Raw genomic sequence first — 24709 nt, 5'->3', positions numbered from 1 at the left:
TGCGAGTGAGCCCACTGCGCGTTGAAATTTTTGAGACGGGCCCCCACCGTGTCCGAGTCCGCTTGTAAAGCCCCAGCGTCATGCTGAAGACTTGGCAGAAGCAGAGGAGGGCTTCTGCTCCTGGGAAGAGGCTGCCTGGTGCAGTCTTTTTCCTCTTCCTCTGCCCCGGGGCAGAAATGAGTGGCCTTTTGCCCGCCTGTACTTATGGGAACGAAAGGACTGAGTTTGAAAAGACGGTGTCTTTTTCTGCTGAGAGGTGACCTGGGGTAAAAAGGTGGACTTTCCGGCCGTTGCCGTGGCCACCAGGTCCGATAGACCGGCCCCAAATAACTCCTCCCCTTTAAACGGCAATACTTCCATATGTCGTTTGGAATCCGCATCCCCTGACCACTGTCGCGTCCATAACGCTCTTCTGGCAGAAATGGACATAGCACTCACTCTTGATGCCAGGGTGCAAATATCCCTCTGTGCATCACGCATATATAGTAATGCATCCTTCAAATGCTCTATAGTTAGTAATATACTGTCCCTATCCAGGGTATCAATATTTTCAGTCAGGGAATCCGACCACGCCACTCCAGCACTGCACATCCAGGCTGATGCGATTGCTGGTCGCAGTATAACACCAGTATGTGTGTATATACCCTTCAGGATATTTTCCAGCCTTCTATACACTGGTTCTTTGAGGGCGGCCGTATCAGGAGACGGTAACGCTACTTGTTTAGATAAACGTGTGAGCGCTTTATCTACTCTAGGGGGTGTTTCCCAACGCGCCCTAACCTCTGGCGGGAAAGGGTATAGTGCCAATAATTTATTAGAAATTAGCACTTTTTTATCGGGGGAAACCCACGCTTTATCACACACCTCATTTAATTCATCTGACTCAGGAAAAGCTACTGGTAGTTTTTTCACTCCCCACATAATACCCTTCTTTGTGGTACTTGTAGTGTCAGAAATGTTCAATGCCTCCTTCATTGCCGTGATCATGTAACGTGTGGCCCTACTGGACATTACGTTTGTCTCCTCACCGTCGACACTGGACTCAGTATCCGTGTCTGGGTCTGTGTCGACCCACTGAGGTAACGGGCGTTTTATCGCCCCTGACGGTGTCTGAGACGCCTGGACAGGCACTAATTGATTTGTCGGCTGTCTCATGTCGTCAACAGTTTTTTGTAAAGTGCTGACATTGTCACGTAGTTCTTTAAATACAACCATCCAGTCAGGTGTCGACTCCCTAGGGGGTGACATCACTAATACAGGCAATTGCTCTGCTTCCACATCATTTTCCTCCTCATACATGTCGACACAATCGTACCGACACCCAGCACACACACAGGGAATGCTCTGATAGAGGACAGGACCCCACTAGCCCTTTGGGGAGACAGAGGGAGAGTTTGCCAGCACACACCAGAGCGCTATATATATATATATATATATATATATATAGGGATAACCTTATATAAGTGTTACTCCCTTTTATAGCTGCTGTTTATAATTTAGCTGCCAATAGTGCCCCCCCTCTCTCGTTTTTACCCTGATTCTGTAGGGACTGCAGGGGAGAGTCAGGGAGCCGTCCTTCCAGCGGAACTGTGAGGGAAAATGGCGCTTGTGTGCTGAGGAGATAGGCTCCGCCCCTTCACGACGGCCTTATCTCCCGCTTTTTTCTGGAAAACTGGCAGGGGTTAAATACATCCATATAGCCCAGGAGCTATATGTGATGTATTTCTTTTGCCATCCTAAGGTATTTCTGTTTTTATTGCATCTCAGGGCGCTCCCCCCCAGCGCCCTGCACCCTCAGTGACCGGAGTGTGAAGTGTGCTGAGAGCAATGGCGCACAGGTGCAGTGCTGTGCGCTACCTTAGTTGAAGACAGGAACGTCTTCTGCCGCCGATTTCACCGGACCTCTTCGTTCTTCTGGCTCTGTAAGGGGGCCGGCGGCGCGGCTCCGGGACCCATCCAGGCTGAACCTGTGATCGTCCCTCTGGAGCTAATGTCCAGTAGCCTAAGAAACCCAATCCACTCTGCACGCAGGTGAGTTCGTTTCTTCTCCCCTTAGTCCCACGATGCAGTGAGCCTGTTGCCAGCAGGACTCACTGAAAATAAAAAACCTAAAATAAACTTTTACTCTAAGCAGCTCAGGAGAGCCACCTAGCATGCACCCTTCTCGTTCTGGCACAAAAATCTAACTGAGGCTTGGAGGAGGGTCATAGGGGGAGGAGCCAGTGCACACCAGCTATCAAGTTTTTACTTTTGTGCCCAGTCTCCTGCGGAGCCGCTATTCCCCATGGTCCTTACGGAGTCCCAGCATCCACTTAGGACGTTAGAGAAATATATATCTCACAAATCACGGTACTGGAGACAGGTTCAATGAAGCAACACAGCTTGTATTACAGGTAGACACACGTTTCAGAGCTTCCGCTCCGTCCTCAGTACCATACAAGATAAAAAGACAGACAAACACACATTTAAATACCTGTATAGGTCCCGCCAAACTCCTCCACCGTCCCCCTGGCTCCCGTTCACGGCTGCTACAGTCACTTCCGTTTCCGCTCCCGACGTCATGTTGCCCAGGCAACGCACAGCTTGCGCGTCACCAGCCCCACTGTCTGCAGAGCAGGACATCGCCAGTATTGCAGCTCCGGAACTGGTTCCCCCGGGGCTTGCAGCGCAAGCCTGGCAGGGACTTAGAACAAGAACAAAGCACAACTAAGAAACTACAGAACATAAACAACACACGAACATTACAACAAATACAATATACACAAAATAAGCAGATACCATACCCCATGACATCTTACCATTACTCAGTGTGGACCATTATAAATATGTACCCATTATCTATTTAGAGCTAATGCTTAGGTGCAGTTCCCACATACAGAGAAAAAACACCCCCATCATTAAGGATACATCCAACTATGTCAAGGGGCTAGGGCACAAATAGCCTACAATCCAGCCCTGCACCTGCTAACGACATAATTATACGGCATTCCAATTGATCTTGTCATTCAGACCAGAAGGAGCGAACATATTCAACTTCATGATCCACCTTGATTCCTTCTCCAGCAGACATCTAGCCCTATCCCCTCCCCGCAACGTGAGTGGTACGTGGTCTATGCCAAAGTATCTAAGCTCGCATAGTTTGTGACCAGCTGATTTAAAATGACGCGCCAGCAGTTGGTCAACCGTCTTCCCTTCAAGTGTCAATTTGATGGCCGATCGATGTGCCGCCATCCTTTCACTTAACTTACGCGTAGTCTGTCCAATGTGGTAAAGACCACACGGACAGACAATAGCGTATACTACAAAGGAAGTGTTGCCCGTAATCACATGTCTGATACTATACTTTTTTTCATTATTATGTGGGTGCTTAAAGTCCTTGCACGCCACCATGAGATGACATGTGGCACATTTATACATACATACATATATATATATATATATATATATATATATATACATACATACACATACACACACACACACACTGCTCAAAAAATAAAGGGAACACTTTAAAAAACACTTTAATAAAGTCAATCACACTTCTGTGAAATCAAACTGTCCATTTAGGAAGCAACATTGATTGACAATCAGTTTCATATGCCGTTGTGCAAATGGAATAGACAACAGGTGGAAATTATAGGCAATTAGCAAGACACCCCCAATAAACGAGTTGTTCTGCAGGTGATGACCACAGACCACTTCTCAGCTCCTATGCTTTCTGGTTGTTTTGGTCACTTTTGAAAGCTGGCGGTGCTTTCACTCTAGTGGTAGCATGAGACGGAGTCTACAACCCACACAAGTGGCTCAGGTAGTGCAGCTCATCCAGGATGGCACATCAATGCGAGCTGTGGCAAGAAGGTTTGCTGTGTCTGTCAGCGTAGTGTCCAGAGCATGGAGGCGCTTCCAGGAGACAGGCCAGTACATCAGGAGATGTGGAGGCCATAGGAGGGCAACAACCCAGAAGCAGGACCGCTACCTCCGCCTTCGTGCAAGAAGGAACAGGAGGGGCACTGTCAGAGCCTTGCAAAATGACCTCCAGCAAACCATAAATGTGCATGTGTCTACTCAAATTGCCAAAAACAGACTCCACGAGGGTGGTATGAGGGCCCAACATCCACAGGTGGGGGTTGTGCTTACAGCTCAACACCATGCAGGACGTTTGGCATTTGCCAGAGAACACCAAGATTGGAAAATTCGCCACTGGCGCCCTGTGCTCTCCACAGATGAAAGCAGGTTCTCACTGAGCACATGTGAAAGACGTGACAGAGTCTGGAGACGCCAAGGAGAACGTTCTACTGCCTGCAACATCCTCCAGCATGATCGGTTTGGCAGTTGGTCAGTAATGGTGTGGGGAGGCATTTCTTTGGGGGTCGCACAGCCCTCCATGTGCTCGCCAGAGGTAGCCGGACTGCCATTAGGTACCGAGGTGTGCTCCTCAGACCCCTTGTGAGACCATATGCTGGTGCGGTTGGCCCTGGGTTCCTCCTAATGCAAGATAATTCTAGACCTCATGTGGCTGGAGTGTGTCAGCAGATCCGGCAAGACTAAGGCATTGATGCTATGGACTGGCCCGCCCGTTCCCCAGACCTGAATCCAATTGAGCACATCTGGGACATCATGTCTCACTCCAATCACCAATGCCACGTTGCACCACAGACTGTCCAGGAGTTGGCGGATGCTTTTGTCCAGGTCTGGGAGATGCCTCCGGAGACCATCCGCCACCTCATCAGGAGCATGCCCAGGCGTTGTAGGGAGGTCATACAGGCACGTGGAGGCCACACACACTACTGAGCCTCATTTTGACTTGTTTTAAGGACATCAAAGTTGGATCAGCCTGTAGTGTGTTTTCCCACTTTAATTTTGAGTGTGACTCCAAATCCAGACCTCCATAGGTTAATAAACTTGATTTCCATTGATAATTTTTGTGTGATTTTGTTGTCAGCACATTCAACTATGTAAAGAATGAAGTATTTAATAAGAATATTTAATTCATTCAGATCTAGGATGTGTTATTTTAGTGTTCCCTTTATTTTTTTGAGCAGTGTAATTATAATAAGAATTTACTTATCGATAATTCTATTTCTCGTAGTCCGTAGTGGATGCTGGGACTTCCGTAAGGACCATGGGGAATAGCGGCTCCGCAGGAGACTGGGCACAAAAGTAAAAGCTTTAGGACTAGCTGGTGTGCACTGGCTCCTCCCCCTATGACCCTCCTCCAAGCCTCAGTTAGGATACTGTGCCCGGACGAGCGTACATAATAAGGAAGGATTTTGAATCCCGGGTAAGACTCATACCAGCCACACCAATCACACCGTACAACTTGTGATCTAAACCCAGTTAACAGTATGATAAAACGTAGGAGCCTCTGAAAAGATGGCTCACAACAATAAACAACCCGATTTTTTTGTAACAATAACTATATACAAGTATTGCAGACAATCCGCACTTGGGATGGGCGCCCAGCATCCACTACGGACTACGAGAAATAGAATTATCGGTAAGTAAATTCTTATTTTCTCTGACGTCCTAGTGGATGCTGGGACTTCCGTAAGGACCATGGGGATTATACCAAAGCTCCCAAACGGGCGGGAGAGTGCGGATGACTCTGCAGCACCGAATGAGAGAACTCCAGGTCCTCCTCAGCCAGGGTATCAAATTTGTAGAATTTAGCAAACGTGTTTGCCCCTGACCAAGTAGCAGCTCGGCAAAGTTGTAACGCCGAGACCCCTCGGGCAGCCGCCCAAGATGAGCCCACTTTCCTTGTGGAATGGGCTTTAACAGATTTTGGCTGTGGCAGGCCTGCCACAGAATGTGCAAGCTGAATTGTACTACAAATCCAACGAGCAATCGTCTGCTTAGAAGCAGGAGCACCCAGCTTGTTGGGTGCATACAGGATAAACAGCGAGTCAGATTTTCTGACTCCAGCCGTCCTGGAAACATATATTTTCAGGGCCCTGACTACGTCAAGCAACTTGGAGTCCTCCAAGTCCCTAGTAGCTGCAGGTACCACAATAGGCTGGTTCATGTGAAACGCTGAAACCACCTTAGGGAGAAATTGAGGACGAGTCCTCAATTCTGCCCTGTCTGAATGAAAAATTAGGTAAGGGCTTTTATATGATAAAGCCGCCAATTCTGAGACACGCCTGGCTGACGCCAGGGCTAACAGCATGACCACCTTCCATGTGAGATATCTTTATTCCACAGTGGTGAGTGGTTCAAACCAATGTGATTTTAGGAACCCTAAAACTACATTGAGATCCCAAGGTGCCACTGGAGGCACAAAAGGAGGCTGTATATGCAGTACCCCCTTGACAAACGTCTGAACTTCAGGCACTGAAGCCAGTTCTTTCTGGAAGAAGATCGACAGGGCCGAAATTTGAACCTTAATGGATCCTAATTTTAGGCCCATAGACAGTCCTGCTTGCAGGAAATGTAGGAAACGACCCAGTTGAAATTCCTCTGTAGGGGCCTTCTTGGCCTCACACCACGCAACATATTTCCGCCAAATGCGGTGATAATGTTTTGCGGTTACATCCTTCCTGGCTTTGATCAGGGTAGGGATGACTTCATCTGGAATGCCTTTTTCCTTCAGGATCCGGCGTTCAACCGCCATGCCGTCAAACGCAGCCGCGGTAAGTCTTGGAACAGACAAGGTCCCTGCTGGAGCAGGTCCTTTCTTAGAGGTAGAGGCCACGGGTCCTCCGTGAGCATCTCTTGCAGTTCCGGGTACCAAGTTCTTCTTGGCCAATCCGGAGCCACGAGTATAGTTCTTACTCCTCTCCTTCTTATGATTCTCAGTACTTTGGGTATGAGAGGCAGAGGAGGGAACACATACACCGACTGGTACACCCACGGTGTTACCAGAGCGTCCACCGCTATTGCCTGAGGGTCCCTTGACCTGGCGCAATATCTGTCCAGTTTTTTGTTGAGACGGGACGCCATCATGTCCACCTTTGGTTTTTCCCAACGGTTTACAATCACTTGGAAGACTTCTGGGTGAAGTCCCCACTCCCCCGGGTGGAGGTCGTGTCTGCTGAGGAAGTCTGCTTCCCAGTTGTCCACTCCCGGAATGAACACTGCTGATAGTGCTATCACATGATATTCCGCCCAGCGGAGAATCCTTGCAGCTTCTGCCATTGCCCTCCTGCTTCTTGTGCCGCCCTGTCTGTTTACGTGGGCGACAGCCGTGATGTTGTCCGACTGGATCAATACCGGTTGACCCTGAAGCAGAGGCCTTGCTTGACTTAGGGCATTGTAAATGGCCCTTAGTTCCAGGATATTTATGTGAGGAGACGTTTCCATGCTTGACCACAAGCCCTGGAAGTTTCTTCCCTGTGTGACTGCTCCCCAGCCTCTCAGGCTGGCATCCGTGGTCACCAGCATCCAATCCTGAATGCCGAATCTGCGGCCCTCTAGAAGATGAGCACTCTGTAACCACCACAGGAGAGACACCCTTGTCCTTGGAGATAGGGTTATCCGCTGATGCATCTGAAGATGCGATCCGGACCATTTGTCCAGCAGATCCCACTGAAAAGTTCTTGCATGGAATCTTCCGAATGGAATCGCTTCGTAAGAAGCCACCATTTTTCCCAGAACTCTCGTGCATTGATGCACTGACACTTGGCCTGGTTTTAGGAGGATCCTGACTAGCTCGGATAACTCCCTGGCCTTCTCCTCCGGGAGAAACACCTTTTTCTGGACTGTGTCCAGAATCATCCCTAGGAACAGTAGACGTGTTGTTGGAATCAGCTGTGATTTTGGGATATTTAGAATCCACCCGTGCTGACGTAGCACTACCTGAGATAGTGCTACTCCGACCTCTAACTGTTCCCTGGACCTTGCCCTTATCAGGAGATCGTCCAAGTAAGGGATAATTAAGACGCCTTTTCTTCGAAGAAGAATCATCATTTCGGCCATTACCTTGGTAAAGACCCGGGGTGCCGTGGACAATCCAAACGGCAGCGTCTGAAACTGATAATGACAGTTTTGTACCACAAACCTGAGGTACCCTTGGTGAGAAGGGAAGATTGGGACATGGAGATAAGCATCTTTGATGTCCAGAGATACCATATAGTCCCCTTCTTCCAGGTTCGCTATCACTGCTCTGAGTGACTCCATCTTGAATTTGAACCTTTTTATGTAAGTGTTCAAGGATTTTAGATTTAAAATTGGTCTCACCGAGCAGTCCGGCTTCGGTACCACAAACAGTGTGGAATAATACCCCTTTCCCTGTTGTAGGAGGGGTACCTTGATTATCACCTGCTGGGAATACAGCTTGTGAATAGCTTCCAATACTGCCTCCCTGTCGGAGGGAGACGTTGGTAGAGCAGACTTCAGGAACCGGCGAGGGGGAGACGTCTCGAATTCCAATTTGTACCCCTGTGATACTACCTGCAGGATCCAGGGGTCCACTTGCGAGTGAGCCCACTGCGCGTTGAAATTTTTGAGACGGGCCCCCACCGTGCCTGAGTCCGCTTGTAAAGCCCCAGCGTCATGCTGAAGGCTTGGCAGAAGCGGGGGAGGGCTTCTGCTCCTGGGAAGAGGCTGCCTGGTGCAGTCTTTTTCCTCTTCCTCTGCCCCGGGGCAGAAATGAGTGGCCTTTTGCCCGCTTGCTCTTATGGGGACGAAAGGACTGAGTCTGAAAAGACGGTGTCTTTTTCTGCTGAGAGGTGACCTGGGGTAAAAAGGTGGATTTTCCAGCCGTTGCCGTGGCCACCAGGTCCGATAGACCGACCCCAAATAACTCCTCCCCTTTATACGGCAATACTTCCATATGTCGTTTGGAATCCGCATCACCTGACCACTGTCGCGTCCATAACGCTCTTCTGGCAGAAATGGACATCGCACTCACTCTTGATGCCAGGGTGCAAATATCCCTCTGTGCATCTCGCATATATAGTAATGCATCCTTTAAATGCTCAATTTCAGTCAGGGAATCCGACCAGGCCACTCCAGCGCTGCACATCCAGGCTGAGGCGATTGCTGGTCGCAGTATAACACCAGTATGTGTGTATATACCCTTTAGGATATTTTCCAGCCTTCTATCAGCTGGTTCTTTGAGGGCGGCAGTATCAGGAGAGGGTAACGCCACTTGTTTTGATAAGCGTGTGAGCGCCTTATCTACCCTAGGGGGTGTTTCCCAATGCGCCCTAACCTCTGGCGGGAAAGGATATAGTGCCAATAATTTATTAGAAATCAGCAGTTTTTTATCGGGGGAAACCCACGCTTTATCACACACCTCATTTAATTCATCTGATTCAGGAAAAACTACTGGTAGTTTTTTCACACCCCACATAATACCCTTTTTTGTGGTACTTGTAGTGTCAGAAATGTTCAACGCCTCCTTCATTGCCGTGATCATGTAACGTGTGGCCCTACTGGACATTACGTTTGTCTCCTCACCGTCGACACTGGAGTCAGTATCCGTGTCTGGGTCTGTGTCGACCATCTAAGGTAACGGGCGTTTTAGCGCCCTTGACGGTGTCTGAGACGCCTGGACAGGCACTAATTGATTTGCCGGCTGTCTCATGTCGTCAACAGTTTTTTGCTAAGTGCTGACATTGTCACGTAATTCTTTAAATACGACCATCCAGTCAGGTGTCGACTCCCTAGGGGGTGACATCACTAAAACAGGCAATTGCTCTGCTTCCACATCATTTTCCTCCTCATACATGTCGACACAATCGTACCGACACCCAGCACACACACAGGGAATGCTCTGATAGAGGACAGGACCCCACTAGCCCTTTGGGGAGACCGAGGGAGAGTTTGCCAGCACACACCAGAGCGCTATATCTGTATAGGGATAACCTTATATAAGTGTTTTTCCCTTTTATAGCTGCTGTTTTATATTAGCTGCCAATAGTGCCCCCCCCCTCTCTTGTGGACTGCAGGGGAGAGTCAGGGAGCCGTCCTTCCAGCGGAGCTGTGAGGGAAAATGGCGCTTGTGTGCTGAGGAGATAGGCTCCGCCCCCTTCACGGCTGCCTTTTCTCCCGCTTTTTTCAGGAAAACTGGCAGGGGTTAAATGCATCCATATAGCCCAGGAGCTATATGTGATGCATTTCTTTAGCCATATAAGGTTTAAACAGTGTTTTATTGCGTCTCAGGGCGCTCCCCCCCAGCGCCCTGCAGCCTCAGTGACCGGAGTGTGAAGTGTGCTGAGAGCAATGGCGCACAGCTGCGGTGCTGTGCGCTACCTTATTTGAAGACAGGAACGTCTTCTGCCGCCGCTTTCTCCGGACCTCTTCGCTCTTCTGGCTCTGTAAGGGGGCCGGCGGCGCGGCTCCGGGACCCATCCAGGCTGAACCTGTGATCGTCCCTCTGGAGCTAATGTCCAGTAGCCAAGAAGCCCAATCCACTCTGCAGGCAGGTGAGTTCGCTTCTTCTCCCCTTAGTCCCACGATGCAGTGAGCCTGTTGCCAGCAGGTCTCACTGAAAATAAAAAACCTATTTAAACTTTTACTCTAAGCAGCTCAGGAGAGCCACCTAGCATGCACCCTTCTCGTTCGGGCACAAAAATCTAACTGAGGCTTGGAGGAGGGTCATAGGGGGAGGAGCCAGTGCACACCAGCTAGTCATAAAGCTTTTACTTTTGTGCCCAGTCTCCTGCGGAGCCGCTATTCCCATGGTCCTTACGGAAGTCCCAGCATCCACTAGGACGTCAGAGAAATATATATATATATATATATATATATATATATTTATTGTGACAAGAACACTGGAATAGTATTTGAGGGCAGGTATGTGTTTCCCAGGTTCTTGTATTACAGGTTTTAGAAAAAGGAAAACTTCCAGGAAAATGTTTTGTTAGATCCTTTTCAGTCTGTTGGAAAAGCTGGATAAGGGCCCTGAGAGAGAGGGCAAGTTCCAGACATTGGGCCCAGTTCGGGTCTTTGGCCTCACAGAGATCTAATCAGGGCTTTCAGATGTGCAAGTGTTATAAGGTTGCTAGCCTGGTCAGTGTGTGTGCAGACTGCCTGGGTAGAAACTGCAGAACCTTTGTGGGAGAAACATGCTTCCTTATACAATTTAGCCATACAGTATTTACTGGAAAATGCTGTGTTTTGTTTAGAGACAGTCAGGAACGTCTTGTGTATACTTAGCACCGGACAGGCAAGGTATTTTCTTTTGATGTTTATTTTATTTTCTGCTTAATAAAACTGGTTGTGACCAGTTGCACCACAAAACTGGATTTGTATGATTTCTCAGCTGCTGCTTGCTGCCCTCTACCCCAGGAGATGGCACCCTGTTCCCCTACAGTGTTACAACTTGGTGGAGAATGCGAGCAATCCCGTTCTGCGCATCAGTGAAAGCAGCAGCTTTATGAAGCCTGCAGAAAACTGTAGTTTATGCAGATACAGCCCAGTGTGAAGTTGCTGAGACTCACCCCTGAGGATTCGATATATGTCCTGGGTGAAAGCAGCTACAAAGCCGCCCGAAAAATCTGTTGACATGGAGGAACTGCTTAAAGCCTTGCTGCAAGCTATAGCGGCTCAGCAGGAGGCCAACAGAACAGCAGGTGGCAATGGAGGAAAATAGGAGACTGCAGCATGTGGCTCTTGACGAACTTTACAGGCAACACCGTCAGGATAGAGGCCTTAACAGAAGTGGTGCAGGGCTTTGCAGCCCAGATTGGAGATGTTGCCGCCAGTGCTCAGACCAGCTCTAGTTCTATACGGACCAGTCCCTTCCTGCAGAAAATGACAGAGGCAGATGATGTGGAGGCCTATCTGACCACATTTGAAAGGACTGCCGAGTGTGAGAATTGGCCTAAAGCACAGTGGGCCAGTCTGCTAGCACCTTTTCTTTCAGGTGAGACCCAAAAAGCGTACTTTGATTTAAGCCCTGCCGAGGCTCGGGACTATGACAAATTAAAAACTGAGATCCTGACCCGCCTGGGAGTCACGCTGTCAGTACGAGCACAATGGTGCACTGTTGGGTGTATGCCATGGAGAAGCCTCCTTGTTCCCAGATGCACAACCTTTTTCACCTAACAAAAAATAAGAATTTACTCACCGGTAATTCTATTTCTCGTAGTCCGTAGTGGATGCTGGGGACTCCGTAAGGACCATGGGGAATAGCGGCTCCGCATGAGACTGGGCACAAATAGAAAGCTTTAGGACTACCTGGTGTGCACTGGCTCCTCCCCCTATGACCCTCCTCCAGACCTCAGTTAGGATACTGTGCCCGGAAGAGCTGACACAATAAGGAAGGATTTTGAATCCCGGGTAAGACTCATACCAGCCACACCAATCACACCGTACAACTTGTGATATGAAACCCAGTTAACAGCATGATAACAGAGGAGCCTCTGAATAGATGGCTCACAACAATAACCCGATTAGTTAACAATAACTATGTACAAGTATTGCAGACAATCCGCACTTGGGATGGGCGCCCAGCATCCACTACGGACTATGAGAAATAGAATAACCGGTGAGTAAATTCTTATTTTCTCTGACGTCCTAGTGGATGCTGGGGACTCTGTAAGGACCATGGGGATTATACCAAAGCTCCCAAACGGGCGGGAGAGTGCGGATGACTCTGCAGCACCGAATGAGAGAACTCCAGGTCCTCCTCAGCCAGGGTATCAATTTTGTAGAATTTTGCAAACGTGTTTGCCCCTGACCAAGTAGCAGCTCGGCAAAGTTGTAAAGCCGAGACCCCTCGGGCAGCCGCCCAAGATGAGCCCACCTTCCTCGTGGGATGGGCTTTAACAGATTTAGGCTGCGGTAATCCCACCACAGAATGCGCCATCTGAATAGTGCTACAAATCCAGCGTGCAATAGACTGCTTAGAAGCAGGAGCACCCAGTTTGTTGGGTGCATACAGGATAAACAGCGAGTCAGTCTTTCTGACTCCAGCCGTCCTGGAAACGTAAATTTTCAGCGCCCTGACTACGTCCAGCAACTTGGAATCCTCCAAGTCCCTAGTAGCCGCAGGCACCACAACAGGTTGGTTCAAGTGAAAAACTGAGACCACCTTCGGGAGAAACTGAGGACGAGTCCTCAAATCTGCCCTATCCATATGGAAAATCAGATAAGAGCTTTTACAAAACAAAGCCGCCAATTCTGAAACTCCCCTGGCAGAAGCCAGGGCCAACAGCATGACCACTTTACACGTGAGATATTTTAAATCCACAGTCTTAAGTGGCTCAAACCAATGTGATTTCAGGAATTCCAAAACCACATTGAGATCCCCAGGTGCCACTGGGGCACAAAAGGTAGCTGAATATACAGAACTCCTTTGACAAAAGTCTGAACTACAGGCAGTGAAGCCCGTTCTTTCTGGAAGAAAATCGACAGAGCCGAAATCTGGACCTTGATGGACCCCAAATTGAGGCCCAACGTCACTCCTGCTTGCAGGAATTGTAGGAATCGACCCAGCTGAAATTCCTCCGTCGGGGCCTTCATGGCCTCACACCACGCAACATATTTTCGCCCAATGCGGTGATAACGTTTTGTGGTGACATCCTTCCTGGCTTTGAGCCGGGTAGGGATGACTTCCTCCGGAATGCCCATTAGGATCCGGTGTTCAACCGCCATGCCGTCAAACGTAGCCACGGTAAGTCTTGGAACAGACAGGATCCCTGCTGCAGCAGGTCTTGTCTGAGCGGCAGAGGCCAAGGGTCCTTTGCAAGCAACTCTTAAAGTTCCGGGTACCAAGCTCTTCGTGGCCAATCCGGAACCACGAGTATAGTTTCCACTCCTCGCTTTCACATGATTCTCAGTACCTTGAGAATGAGAGGCAGAGGAGGAAACACATAAACCGACTGGTACACCCACTGTGTCACTAGAGCATCCACAGCGATCGCCTGAGGGTCCCTTGACCTGGCGCAATATCTTTTCAACTTTTTGTTGAGGCGGGACGACATCATGTCCACCCGTGGACATACCCAACGGTTTACCCGCCTTTGGAAAACTTCTGGATGACGTCATCGGAGAATCCTTGTGGCTTCTGCCATCGCCATCCTGCTTCTTGTGCCGCCCTGTCTGTTTACATGGGCGACCGCCGTGATGTTGTCTGATTGGATCAGTACCGGCTGGTTCTGAAGCAGGGGCCTTGCTTGACTTAGGGCATTGTAAATGGCCCTTAGCTCCAGAATATTTATGTGAAGCGAAATTCCCATGGAAATTTCTTCCCTGTGTGACTGCACCCCAGCCCCGAAGGCTGGCATCCGTGGTCACCAGGACCCAGTCCTGTATTCCGAATCTGCGGCCCTCTAGTAGATGAGCCCTCTGCAGCCACCACAGCAGCGACACCCTGTTTCTTGCTGACAGGGTTATCCGCTGTTGTATCTGTAGATGGGACCCGGACCATTTGTCCCACAGGTCCCACTGAAACGTCCTTGCGTGGAACCTTCCAAATGGAATTATGCTTCGTACGAAGCTACCATTTTTCCCAGGACTCGTGTGTATTGATGTACCGACACCTGTCCTGGTTTTTAGGATGTCTCTGACTAGAGATGACAACTCCTCGGCTTTTTCCACTGGAAGAAACACTCTTTTCTGGTCTGTGTCCAGAATCATTCCCAGGAACAGAAGACGTGTCGTCGGGACCAGCTGTGACTTTGGAATATTGAGAATCCAGCCGTGCTGTTGTAACACTTCCCGAGAGAGTGCTACCCCCACTACCAACTGTTCTTTGGACCTCACCTTTATCAGGAGATCATCCAAGTATGGGATAATAAAAACTTCCTTCTTGCGAAGGAGTATCATCATTTCGGTCATTACCTTGGTAAAGACCTTCGGTGCCGTGGACAACTCCAACGGCAGCGTCTGGAACTGATAGTGACAGACCTGTACAACACCATCCTTGATGTCCAGGGAGACCCTGTAATCCCCCTCGTCCAGGCTCGTAATAACCGCCCTGAGCGATTCCATCTTGAACTTGAATCTTCTGATATAAAAATTCAAGTATTTTAATTTTAAGATGGGTCTCACCGAACCGTTCTGTTTCGGTACCACAACCATTGTGGAATAGTAACCCCTTCCTTGCTGAAGGAGGGGCACCTTGACAATCGCTTGTTGTGATTATAGTGTTGAATAGCCATCAACACCGCCTCCCTGGCAGAGGGAGGTGCCGGTAAGGCAGATTTTAGGAAACGGCGGGGGGAAGAACGTCTCGAACTCCAGCCTGTACCCCTGAGATACTACTTGAAGGACCCAGGGATCCATGTGAGAGAGCCCACTGGGCGCTGAAATTTCTGAGACGGGCCCCCACCGTACCCGGGTCCGCCTGAGCAGCCCCAGCGTCATGCTGTGGGCTTACCGGATGCAGGGAGGACTTCTGCTCTTGGGAACTAGCTGTGTGCTGCAGCTTTTTCCTCTACCTTTGCCTCTCGGCAAAAAGGATGAGCCTCTAGCCCTCTTGCTTTTCTGGGGCCGAAAGGACTGTACTTGATGATACGGTGGTTTCTTTTGTTGTGGGGTAACCTGTGGCAAAAAAGTAGATTTCCCAGCAGTAGCTGTGGAAACGAGGTCTGAAAAAACCATCCCCAAACAGTTTTACCCCCTTATAGGGCAAACTTCCATGTGCCGATTCGAGTCGACATCGCCTGACCATTGCCGAGTCCATAATCCCCGTCTGGAGGCAATGGACCTAGCGCTTATTTTTGATGCCAGCCGGCAAATATCCCTCTGTGCATCACGCATGTATAAAACCACGTCTTTTATATGCTCTATTGTCAGCAAAATATTGTCCCTATCCATAGTTATTTTCCGACAGGGAATCTGACCACGCAGCGGGAGCACTGCACATCCATGCCGAAGCAATGGCTGGTCGCAATATAATGCCCGAGTGTGTGACTATATCTTTTAGGGTAACCTCCTGCTTTCTATCAGCAGGTTCCTTCAGGGCGGCCGTATCCGGAGACGGTAGTGCCACCTTTTCTGATAAGCGTGTAAGCGCTGTATCTACCCTATGGGGTGTTTCCCCACGTGACCTATCCTCGGCGGGAAAGGGTACGCTGCCAATAACCGTTTAGAAATTATCAATTTCTTACCGGGGGAAGACCACGCTTCCTCACACACCTCATTTAATTTCTCAGATGCAGGAAAAACTACTAATAGTTTTCTCTCACCAAACACAATACCCTTTTATGTGGTACCTGGGGTACTATCAGAAATGTGTAATACATTTTTCATTGCCTCAATCATGTAACGGGTGGACCTATTTGGAGGGTACACTAGTCTCATCGTCATCGACACTGGAGTCGGTATCCGTGTCGACATCTGTGTCTGCCATCTGAGGTAGCGGGCGTTTTTAGAGCCCCCCATGACATTTGAGACGCTGGAACAGGCCCAAGCTGAGTAGCCGGCTGTTCTGTGTCGTCGACCTTTTGTGTAAGGAGTTGACACTTTTACGTAATCCTTCCATAAGTCCAACCACACCGGTGTCGACCCCGCATGGGGTGACAACATATTTACAGGCATTCGCTCCGCCTCCACATCATTATCCTCCACATACATGTCGACACAGCCGTACCGACACACAGCACACACACAGGGAATGCTCTGATAGAGGACAGGACCCCACAAAGCCCTTTGGGGAGACAGAGGGAGAGTATGCCAGCACACACCAGGGCACTATATATCACAGGGATATCACCTATAAAAAGTGTTTTCCCTTATAGCTGCATATATATTGTATACTGCGCCTAAATTGTGCCCCCCTCTCTTTTTAACCCTTTCTGTAGTGTATTAACTGCAGGGGAGAGCCAGGGAGCTTCCCTCCAACGGAGCTGTGAGGGAAAAATGGCGCCAGTGTTCTGAGGGAGATAGCTCCGCCCCTTTTTCGCGGACTTTTCTCCCGCATTTTTATGGATTCTGGCAGGGGTTAAAAAGCACCTATATAGCCTCTGGGGCTATATATGGTGCCAGTTTGCCAGCCAAGGTGTCAGAATTGCTGCTCAGGGCGCCCCCCCCAGCGCCCTGCACCCATCAGTGACCGCAGTGTGAGGTGTGCATGAGGAGCAATGGCGCACAGCTGCAGTGCTGTGCGCTACCTTGGTGAAGACTGATGTCTTCTGCCGCCGATTTTTTGGACCACTTCTTGCTTCTGGCTCTGTAAGGGGGCCGGCGGCGCGGCTCCGGACTCCGAGGCTGGGCCTGTGTTCGATCCCTCTGGAGCTAATGGTGTCCAGTAGCCTAAGAAGCCCAAGCTGGCTGCAAGCAGGCAGGTTCGCTTCTTCTCCCCTTAGTCCCTCGTAGCAGTGAGCCTGTTGCCAGCAGGTCTCACTGAAAATAAAAAACCTAATTCTAACTTTCTTTCTAGGAAACTCAGGAGAGCCCCCTAGTTTGCATCCAGCTCGGCCGGGCACAAAGATCTAACTGAGGTCTGGAGGAGGGTCATAGGGGGAGGAGCCAGTGCACACCAGGTAGTCCTAAAGCTTTCTATTTGTACCCAGTCTCCTGCGGAGCCGCTATTCCCCATGGTCCTTACGGAGTCCCGAGCATCCACTAGGACGTCAGAGAAAAATGGTTACAGAGACACTAACTGGCCCCCAGATGGTTGAAAGAGTCATCATGGACCGATATTTGAGATATTTTCCCATGGTCCTGCGCAAGTGGGTGAGCCATGAAAATCCAGATACCGCTGACCGGTTAGTGGACATGGTAGAGAGGTATCTGACGGCAGAGGAATTACTGATGACCACCCAGCAACCCATAGATCAACAGAGCCCTTAAGTAAAGACTGGTACGACTGTTCCGTGGGAAAACGTAGTTGTGCGGTTAAGAGAACGCAAGACTGGAGAGACTGTAAATACTGGCCCTGGACACAGGCCAATAGGGCTAGAAAGGATTATGCCACCCTAACGGGTTGATAATCATGTGGTTAAATGTTTTAGGTGTGGTATTCCAGGTCATGTTATTTTCACTTGCCCAGTCACGCAAGAACACATGCAATATGATGCTGCCTTTGAATGTCGCAGAATGTCTTTCTTTGCTAGGTTAGCCTATACTGTGGTACCTTCACCTGAGCTGGAAAAACAAATGTGTGATGTATTCTTAAAGGGTAAACTGGGTAGAAGCCTTGCTAGAATCAGGAAGTTTAGTTAACCTCATGAAAGCTGGGTTAGTGAACCCCTTAAAGGTCCAGCAAATACCTATTGGGGTAACTTGCATACATGGGTACTCAACATTATGTCACTGCTGAATATAGAAACTTGTTGTGGGTCAGCAATTGTTAAAGTAGGACTGGTCCCCACCTTGGTGCATGAGGCCATAATAGGGAAGTATTTTCTCATTTTTGGAAACTGGGAATTATGTTTAGCAACAGATGTAAGAAGTAAAGAGCCAGTCGATAATACCGGTGATGTTATGGCTGTACGTGTGTCCTCAGAACTTTCTGACCCTTTACCTTTTGCTAGTTTGGCTGGGGAAGTGACAGATGGGAGAGTCCAGTAAGGACCCTCTTGCCGGGAACAGAGGCATAGTAGTTAGAACTGAAAGAGTGCCTGACCTGGAGGTAAAGAAGGATCTGTTTGCATCTGAACAGTTAAAGGATCCTACCTTAATAAAGGCTACAGAGAATGTTAAGATTGTTAATGGGGAACCTGTGGTACCAGGTGATAGGGTTACGTATCCCCACATGGCTGTCTGTAATGAGCTCTTGTACCACATTGTCAAAAGGGGTGAGGATGTGGTGGAACAGCTGGTAGTTCCCCAGCATTATAGGAGAATGGTACTAGATTTAGCTCATAGTCACGTGACAGCAGGACATTTAGGAGCAGAAAAAAACAATGAAAGTTTTACAAAAGTTCTTTTGGCCAGGGGTTTATAAAGAAGTGTCTGAATATTGTTCTCCCTGTCCTGAATGACAGTATCATGCCCCTAGACCCCATTTCAGGAGCCCACTAGTTTCTATTCCTATTATAGAGGTCCCGTTTGACAGAATAGCCATGGATCTCATGGGGCCCCTGTTAAAGTCCGCTCGGGGCCATCAGTATATCCTGGTAATAATGGACTATGCCACTTGATATCCTGAGGTTGTCCCTTTACGCAATATCACAACCAAGGCGATAGCTAGGGAGCTGGTGCAGGTTTTTAGTAGAGCGGGAATACCAAAAGAAATGTTGACTGACTAAGGTACCCCATTTATGTCGAGGGACATGATAGAATTGTGCAAATTATTTAAGGTCACTCACCTCAGGACGTCCATCTACCATCCCCAAATGGATGGGTTTGTGGAAAGGTTTAATAAAACATTCAAAAGTATGTTAAAAAAGGTTGTTGATAGAGATGGGAAAAAATAAGAATTTACTCACCGGTAATTCTATTTCTTGTAGTCCGTAGTGGATGCTGGGCGCCCGTCCCAAGTGCGGACTCTCTGCAATACATGTATATAGTTATTGCTTAACTTAAGGATTATTGTTATGAGCCATCTTTTGAATGAGGCTCAGTTTTTGTTCATACTGTTAACTGGGTATAGTTATCAGGAGTTGTACGGTGTGGCTGGTATGAGTCTAACCCTGGATTCCAAATCCTTTCCTTGTAGTGTCAGCTCTTCCAGGCACAGTTTCCCTAACTGAGGTCTGGAGGAGGGGCATAGAGGGAGGAGCCAGTGCACACCAGATTTAGTACTAAATCTTTCTTTTAGAGTGCCCAGTCTCCTGCAGAGCCCGTCTATTCCCCATGGTCCTTACAGAGTTCCCAGCATCCACTACGGACTACGAGAAATAGAATTACAGGTGAGTAAATTCTTATTTCTCTGACGTCCTAGTGGATGCTGGGAACTCCGTAAGGACCATGGGGATTATACCAAAGCTCCCAAACGGGTGGGAGAGTGCGGATGACTCTGCAGCACCGAATGAGCAAATTCAAGGTCCTCCTCAGCCAGGGTATCAAACTTGTAGAATTTAGCAAATGTGTTTGAACCCGACCAAGTTACAGCTTTGCCGAGCTGCTAAGCTGAGACCCCTCGGGCAGCCGCCTAAGAAGAGCTCACCTTCCTTCTGGAATGGGCTTTAACTGATTTAGGATGCGGCAGTCCAGCCGCAGAATGTGCCAGCTAAATCGTGCTACAGATCCTGCGAGCAATAGTCTGCTTTGAAGCAGGAGCACCCAGCTTGTTGGGTGCATGCAGGATAAATAGCGAGTCAGTTTTCCTGACTCTAGCCGTCCTGGAAACATACATTTTCAGGGCCCGGACTACGTCCAGCAACTTGGAATCCTCCAAGTCCCGAGTAGCCGCAGGCACCACAATAGGTTGGTTCAAATGAAACGCTGATACCACCTTAGGGAGAAACTGGGGACGAGTCCTCAATTCTGCCCTGTCCATATGGAAAATCAGATAAGGGCTTTTACAAGACAAAGCCGCCAATTCTGACACACGCCTAGCGGAAGCCAAGGCCAAAAGCATGACCACCTTCCACGTGAGATACTTTAACTCCACGGTCTTAAGTGGCTCAAACCAGTGGGATTTCAAGAAATCCAACACAACGTTAAGAGCCCAAGGTGCCACTGGAGGCACAAAAGGGGGCTGAATATGCAGCACTCCCTTAACAAACATTTGAACTTCAGGCAGTGAAGCCAGTTCTTTTTGAAAGAAAATAGACAGGGCCGAAATCTAGACCTTTATGGACCCCAATTTTAGGCCCATAGTCACCCCTGACTGTAGGAAGTGCAGAAATCGACCCAGCTAGAATTCCTCCGTTGGGGCCTTCCTGGCCTCACACCAAGCAACATATTTCCGCCATATGCGGTGATAATGGTTCGCTGCTACATCCTTCCTCGCTTTAATCAGCGTAGGAATCACTTCATCTGGAATGCCCTTTTCCGTTAGGATCCGGCGTTCAACCGCCATGCCGTCAAACGCAGCCGCGGTAAGTCTTGGAACAGACAGGGCCCCTGCTGTAGCAGGTCCTGTCGGAGAGGCAGAGGCCATGGGTCCTCTGAGATCATTTCTTGCAGTTCCGGGTACCAAGTTCTTCTTGGCCAATCCGGAACAATGACTATAGTTCTTACTCCTCTCCTTCTTACTATCCTCAGCACCTTGGGTATGAGAGGAAGAGGAGGGAACACATAAACCGACTGGTACACCCACGGTGTCACTAGTGCGTCCACAGCTATCGCCTGAGGGTCTCTTGACCTGGCGCAATATTTTTTTAGCTTTTTGTTGAGGCGGGACGCCATCATGTCCACCTGTGGCCGTTCCCAACGATTTACAATCTGTGTGAAGACTTCTTGGTGAAGTTCCCACTCTCCCGGGTGGAGGTCGTGCCTGCTGAGGAAGTCTGCTTCCCAGTTGTCCACTCCCGGAATGAACACTGCTGACAGTGCTAGTACGTGATTCTCCGCCCATCGATGAATCCTTGTGGCTTCTGCCATTGCCATCCTGCTTCTCGTGCCGCCCTGGCGGTTTACATGGGCGACCGCCGTGATGTTGTCTGACTGAATCAGCACTGGTTTGTTTTGAAGCAGGGGCTCTGCTTGATTCAGGGCGTTGTAAATGGCCCTTCGTTCCAGTATATTTATGTGTAGTGAAGTCTCCTGACTTGACCACTGTCCTTGGAAGTTTCTTCCCTGAGTGACTGCCCCCCATCCTCGGAGGTTTGCATCCGTGGTCACCAGGACCCAGTCCTGTATGCCGAATCTGCGGCCCTCGAGAAGATGAGCACTCTGCAGCCACCACAGCAGAGCTACCATATCACGCTTTCATTGAAACCTTTATTCTAAGGCATGTACAGTGATTGTTCTGGATACACTTATTTCATCAGAACACATTGATATTCATCAAACACATTGTTTTTGATATTCTCACCTTCTCCTGGCAACTTGTACCTCATTTGCTAAAAAGGTTAAACAAGTTCGTTTTTTCAAACATTAGACACGAGTCTCACAATTATTTCATATTTATTTCTTTTTATTCAAGAAACAATTAAAGGTTAAGTTTTATTTCATTCATCATTTATCCTATTTACATTACACAAATCATTACAAACGAGTGCTCCCAAACAAGGGTTTTTTGTCTTTTTCTCTCCTTTTCAATTGCACCACAGCAGAGACACCCTGGCCCTCTGGGACAGGGTTATCAACCGATGCATCTGAAGATGCGATCCGGACCATTTGTCCAACAGATCCCACTGAAAGATCCTTGCATGGAACCTGCCGAAGGGAATTGCTTCGTAAGAAGCCACCATCTTTACCAGGACTCGCGTGCAGTGATGCACCGACACCTGTTTTGGTTTCAGGAGTTCCCTGACCAGAGATGACAATTCCTGGGCCTTCTCCACCGGGAGAAACACTTTCTTCTGTTCTGTGTCCAGAATCATGCCCAGGAAAAGCAGACGCGTCGCAGGAATTGGCTGCGACTTTGGGATATTCAGAATCCAGCCGTGTTGTTGCAACACCTCCCCAGAAAGTGCTACGCTGACCAACAACTGCTCTCTAGACCTTGCCTTTATAAGGAGATCGTCCAAGTACGGGATAATTATAACTCCCTTCTTCCGAAGGAGTATCATCATCTCGGCCATTACCTTGGTAAATACCCTTGGTGCCGTGGACAGGCCAAACGGCAACATCTGGAATTGGTAATGACAGTCCTGTACCACAAACCTGAGGTACTTCTGGTGAGGTGGGTAAATGGGGACATGCAAGTAAGCATCTTTGATGTCCAGCGACACCATAAAATCCCCCTCTTCCAGGCTTCCAATAACCGCCCTGAGCGATTCCATTTTGAACTTGAACTTCCTTATATAAGTGTTCAAGGATTTTAAATTCAGAATGGGTCTCACCGAACAGTCTGGTTTTGGAACCACAAACATTGTAGAATAGTAACCCCGTCCCTGTTGAAGGAGGGGAACCTTGATTATCACCTGCTGGAGGAACAGCTTGTGAATTGTACTACCTCCCTTTTCCTGGGTACTGCTGGCAAGGCGGATTTGAGGTAACGGCGAGGGGAAGTCGGAACTCCAGCTTGTATCCCTGAGACACAATTTGTACAGCCCAGAGATCCACCTGTGAGCGAACCCACTGGTTGCTGAAGTTTCGGAGACGCGCCCCCACCGCACCTGGCTCCGCCTGTGGAGCCCCAGCATGATGCGGTGGACTTAAAGGAAGCGGGGGAGGATTTTTGTTCCTGGGAACTGGCTGCCTGGTGCAGCTTCTTTCCTCTACCCCTGCCTCTGGCCAGAAAGGATGGGGTCTCTGACCCGCTTGCCTTTCTGAGGCCGAAAGGACTGTACTTGATAATACGGTGCTTTCTTAGGCTGTGAGGGAACCTGAGGTAAAAATGTCGACTTCCCAGCGGTTGCTGTGGATACGAGGTCCGAGAGACCGTCCCCAAACAATTCCTCACCCTTATAAGGCAAAACCTCCATGTGCCTTTTAGAATCAGCATCACCTGTCCACTGCCAAGTCCATAATACTCTCCTGGCAGAAATGGACATTGCATTAATTCTAGATGCCAGCCGGCAAATGTCCCTCTGTGCATCCCTCATATATAAGACTACGTCCTTTATATGCTCTATGGTTAGCAAAATAGTATCCCTGTCGAGGGAATCAATGTTGTCTGACAGGGTATCAGACCATGCTGCTGCAGCACTACACATCCATGCTGAAGCAATAGCAGGTCTCAGTATAGTACCTGAGTGTGTATATACAGACTTCAGGATAGCCTCCTGCTTTCTATCCGCAGGCTCCTTTAGGGCGGGCGTATCCTGAGACGGCAGTGCCACCTTTTTCGATAAGCGTGTGAGCGCCTTGTCCACCCTAGGGGATGTTTCCCAACGTAACCAATCCGTTGCCGGGAAAGGGTACGCCATCAGTAACCTCTTAGAAATCACTAGTTTCTTATCAGGGGAACACCACGCTTCACAAAATTCATTTAACTCATCAGATGGGGGAAAAGTCACTGGCTGCTTTTTCTCCCCAAACATAATACCCTTTTTGGTGGTAACCGGGTTAATGTCAGAAATGTGCAACACATTTTTCATTGCAGTAATCATGCATCGGATGGCCTTTGTGGACTGTACATTTGTCTCATCCTCATCTACACTGGAGTCAGACTCCGTGTCGACATCTGTGTCTGCCATCTGATCTAGCGGACGTTTATGAGCCCCTGATGGCCTCTGAGACGCCTGGGCAGGCGCGGGCTGAGGTCCCGGCTGTCCCAAGGCTGCGTCATCAAACCTTTTATGTAAGGATTTGACACTGTCGGTTAATACCTTCCACATATCCATCCACTCCGGTGTCAGCCCCGTCGGGGGCGACACCACACTTATCTGCCCCTGCTCCGCCTCCATGTAACCCTGCTCATCAAACATGTCGACACAGCCGTACCGACACACCGCACACACACAGGGAATGCTGTGACTGAGGACAGCACCCCACAAAGTCCTTTGGGGAGACAGAGAGAGAGTATGCCAGCACACACCACAGCGCTATATAACACAGGGATTTACACTAAAGAAAGTGATTTTTCCCAATAGCTGCTTATAATCACATTTGCGCCTAAATTTATGTGCCCCCCCTCTCTTTTTTACCCTTGTATTGGATACTGCAGGGGAGAGGCTGGGGAGCGTCCTTCCAGCGGAGCTGTGAAGAGAAAATGGCGCTGGTGTGCTGAGGAAGAAGGCCCCGCCCCCTCAGCGGCGGGCTTCTCCCGCGTTTTGTATAATATTAATGGCGGGGGTTTTTGCACATATACAGTTTTATAAACTGTATTATGTGCATAGTTTGCCAAAAGGTAATATAATTGCTGCCCAGG

The sequence above is a fragment of the Pseudophryne corroboree genome, chromosome 6, assembly GCF_028390025.1.
Source record: "Pseudophryne corroboree isolate aPseCor3 chromosome 6, aPseCor3.hap2, whole genome shotgun sequence".
Taxonomy (NCBI): Eukaryota; Metazoa; Chordata; class Amphibia; order Anura; family Myobatrachidae; genus Pseudophryne; species Pseudophryne corroboree.
This window is presented reverse-complemented; position numbering follows the sequence as displayed.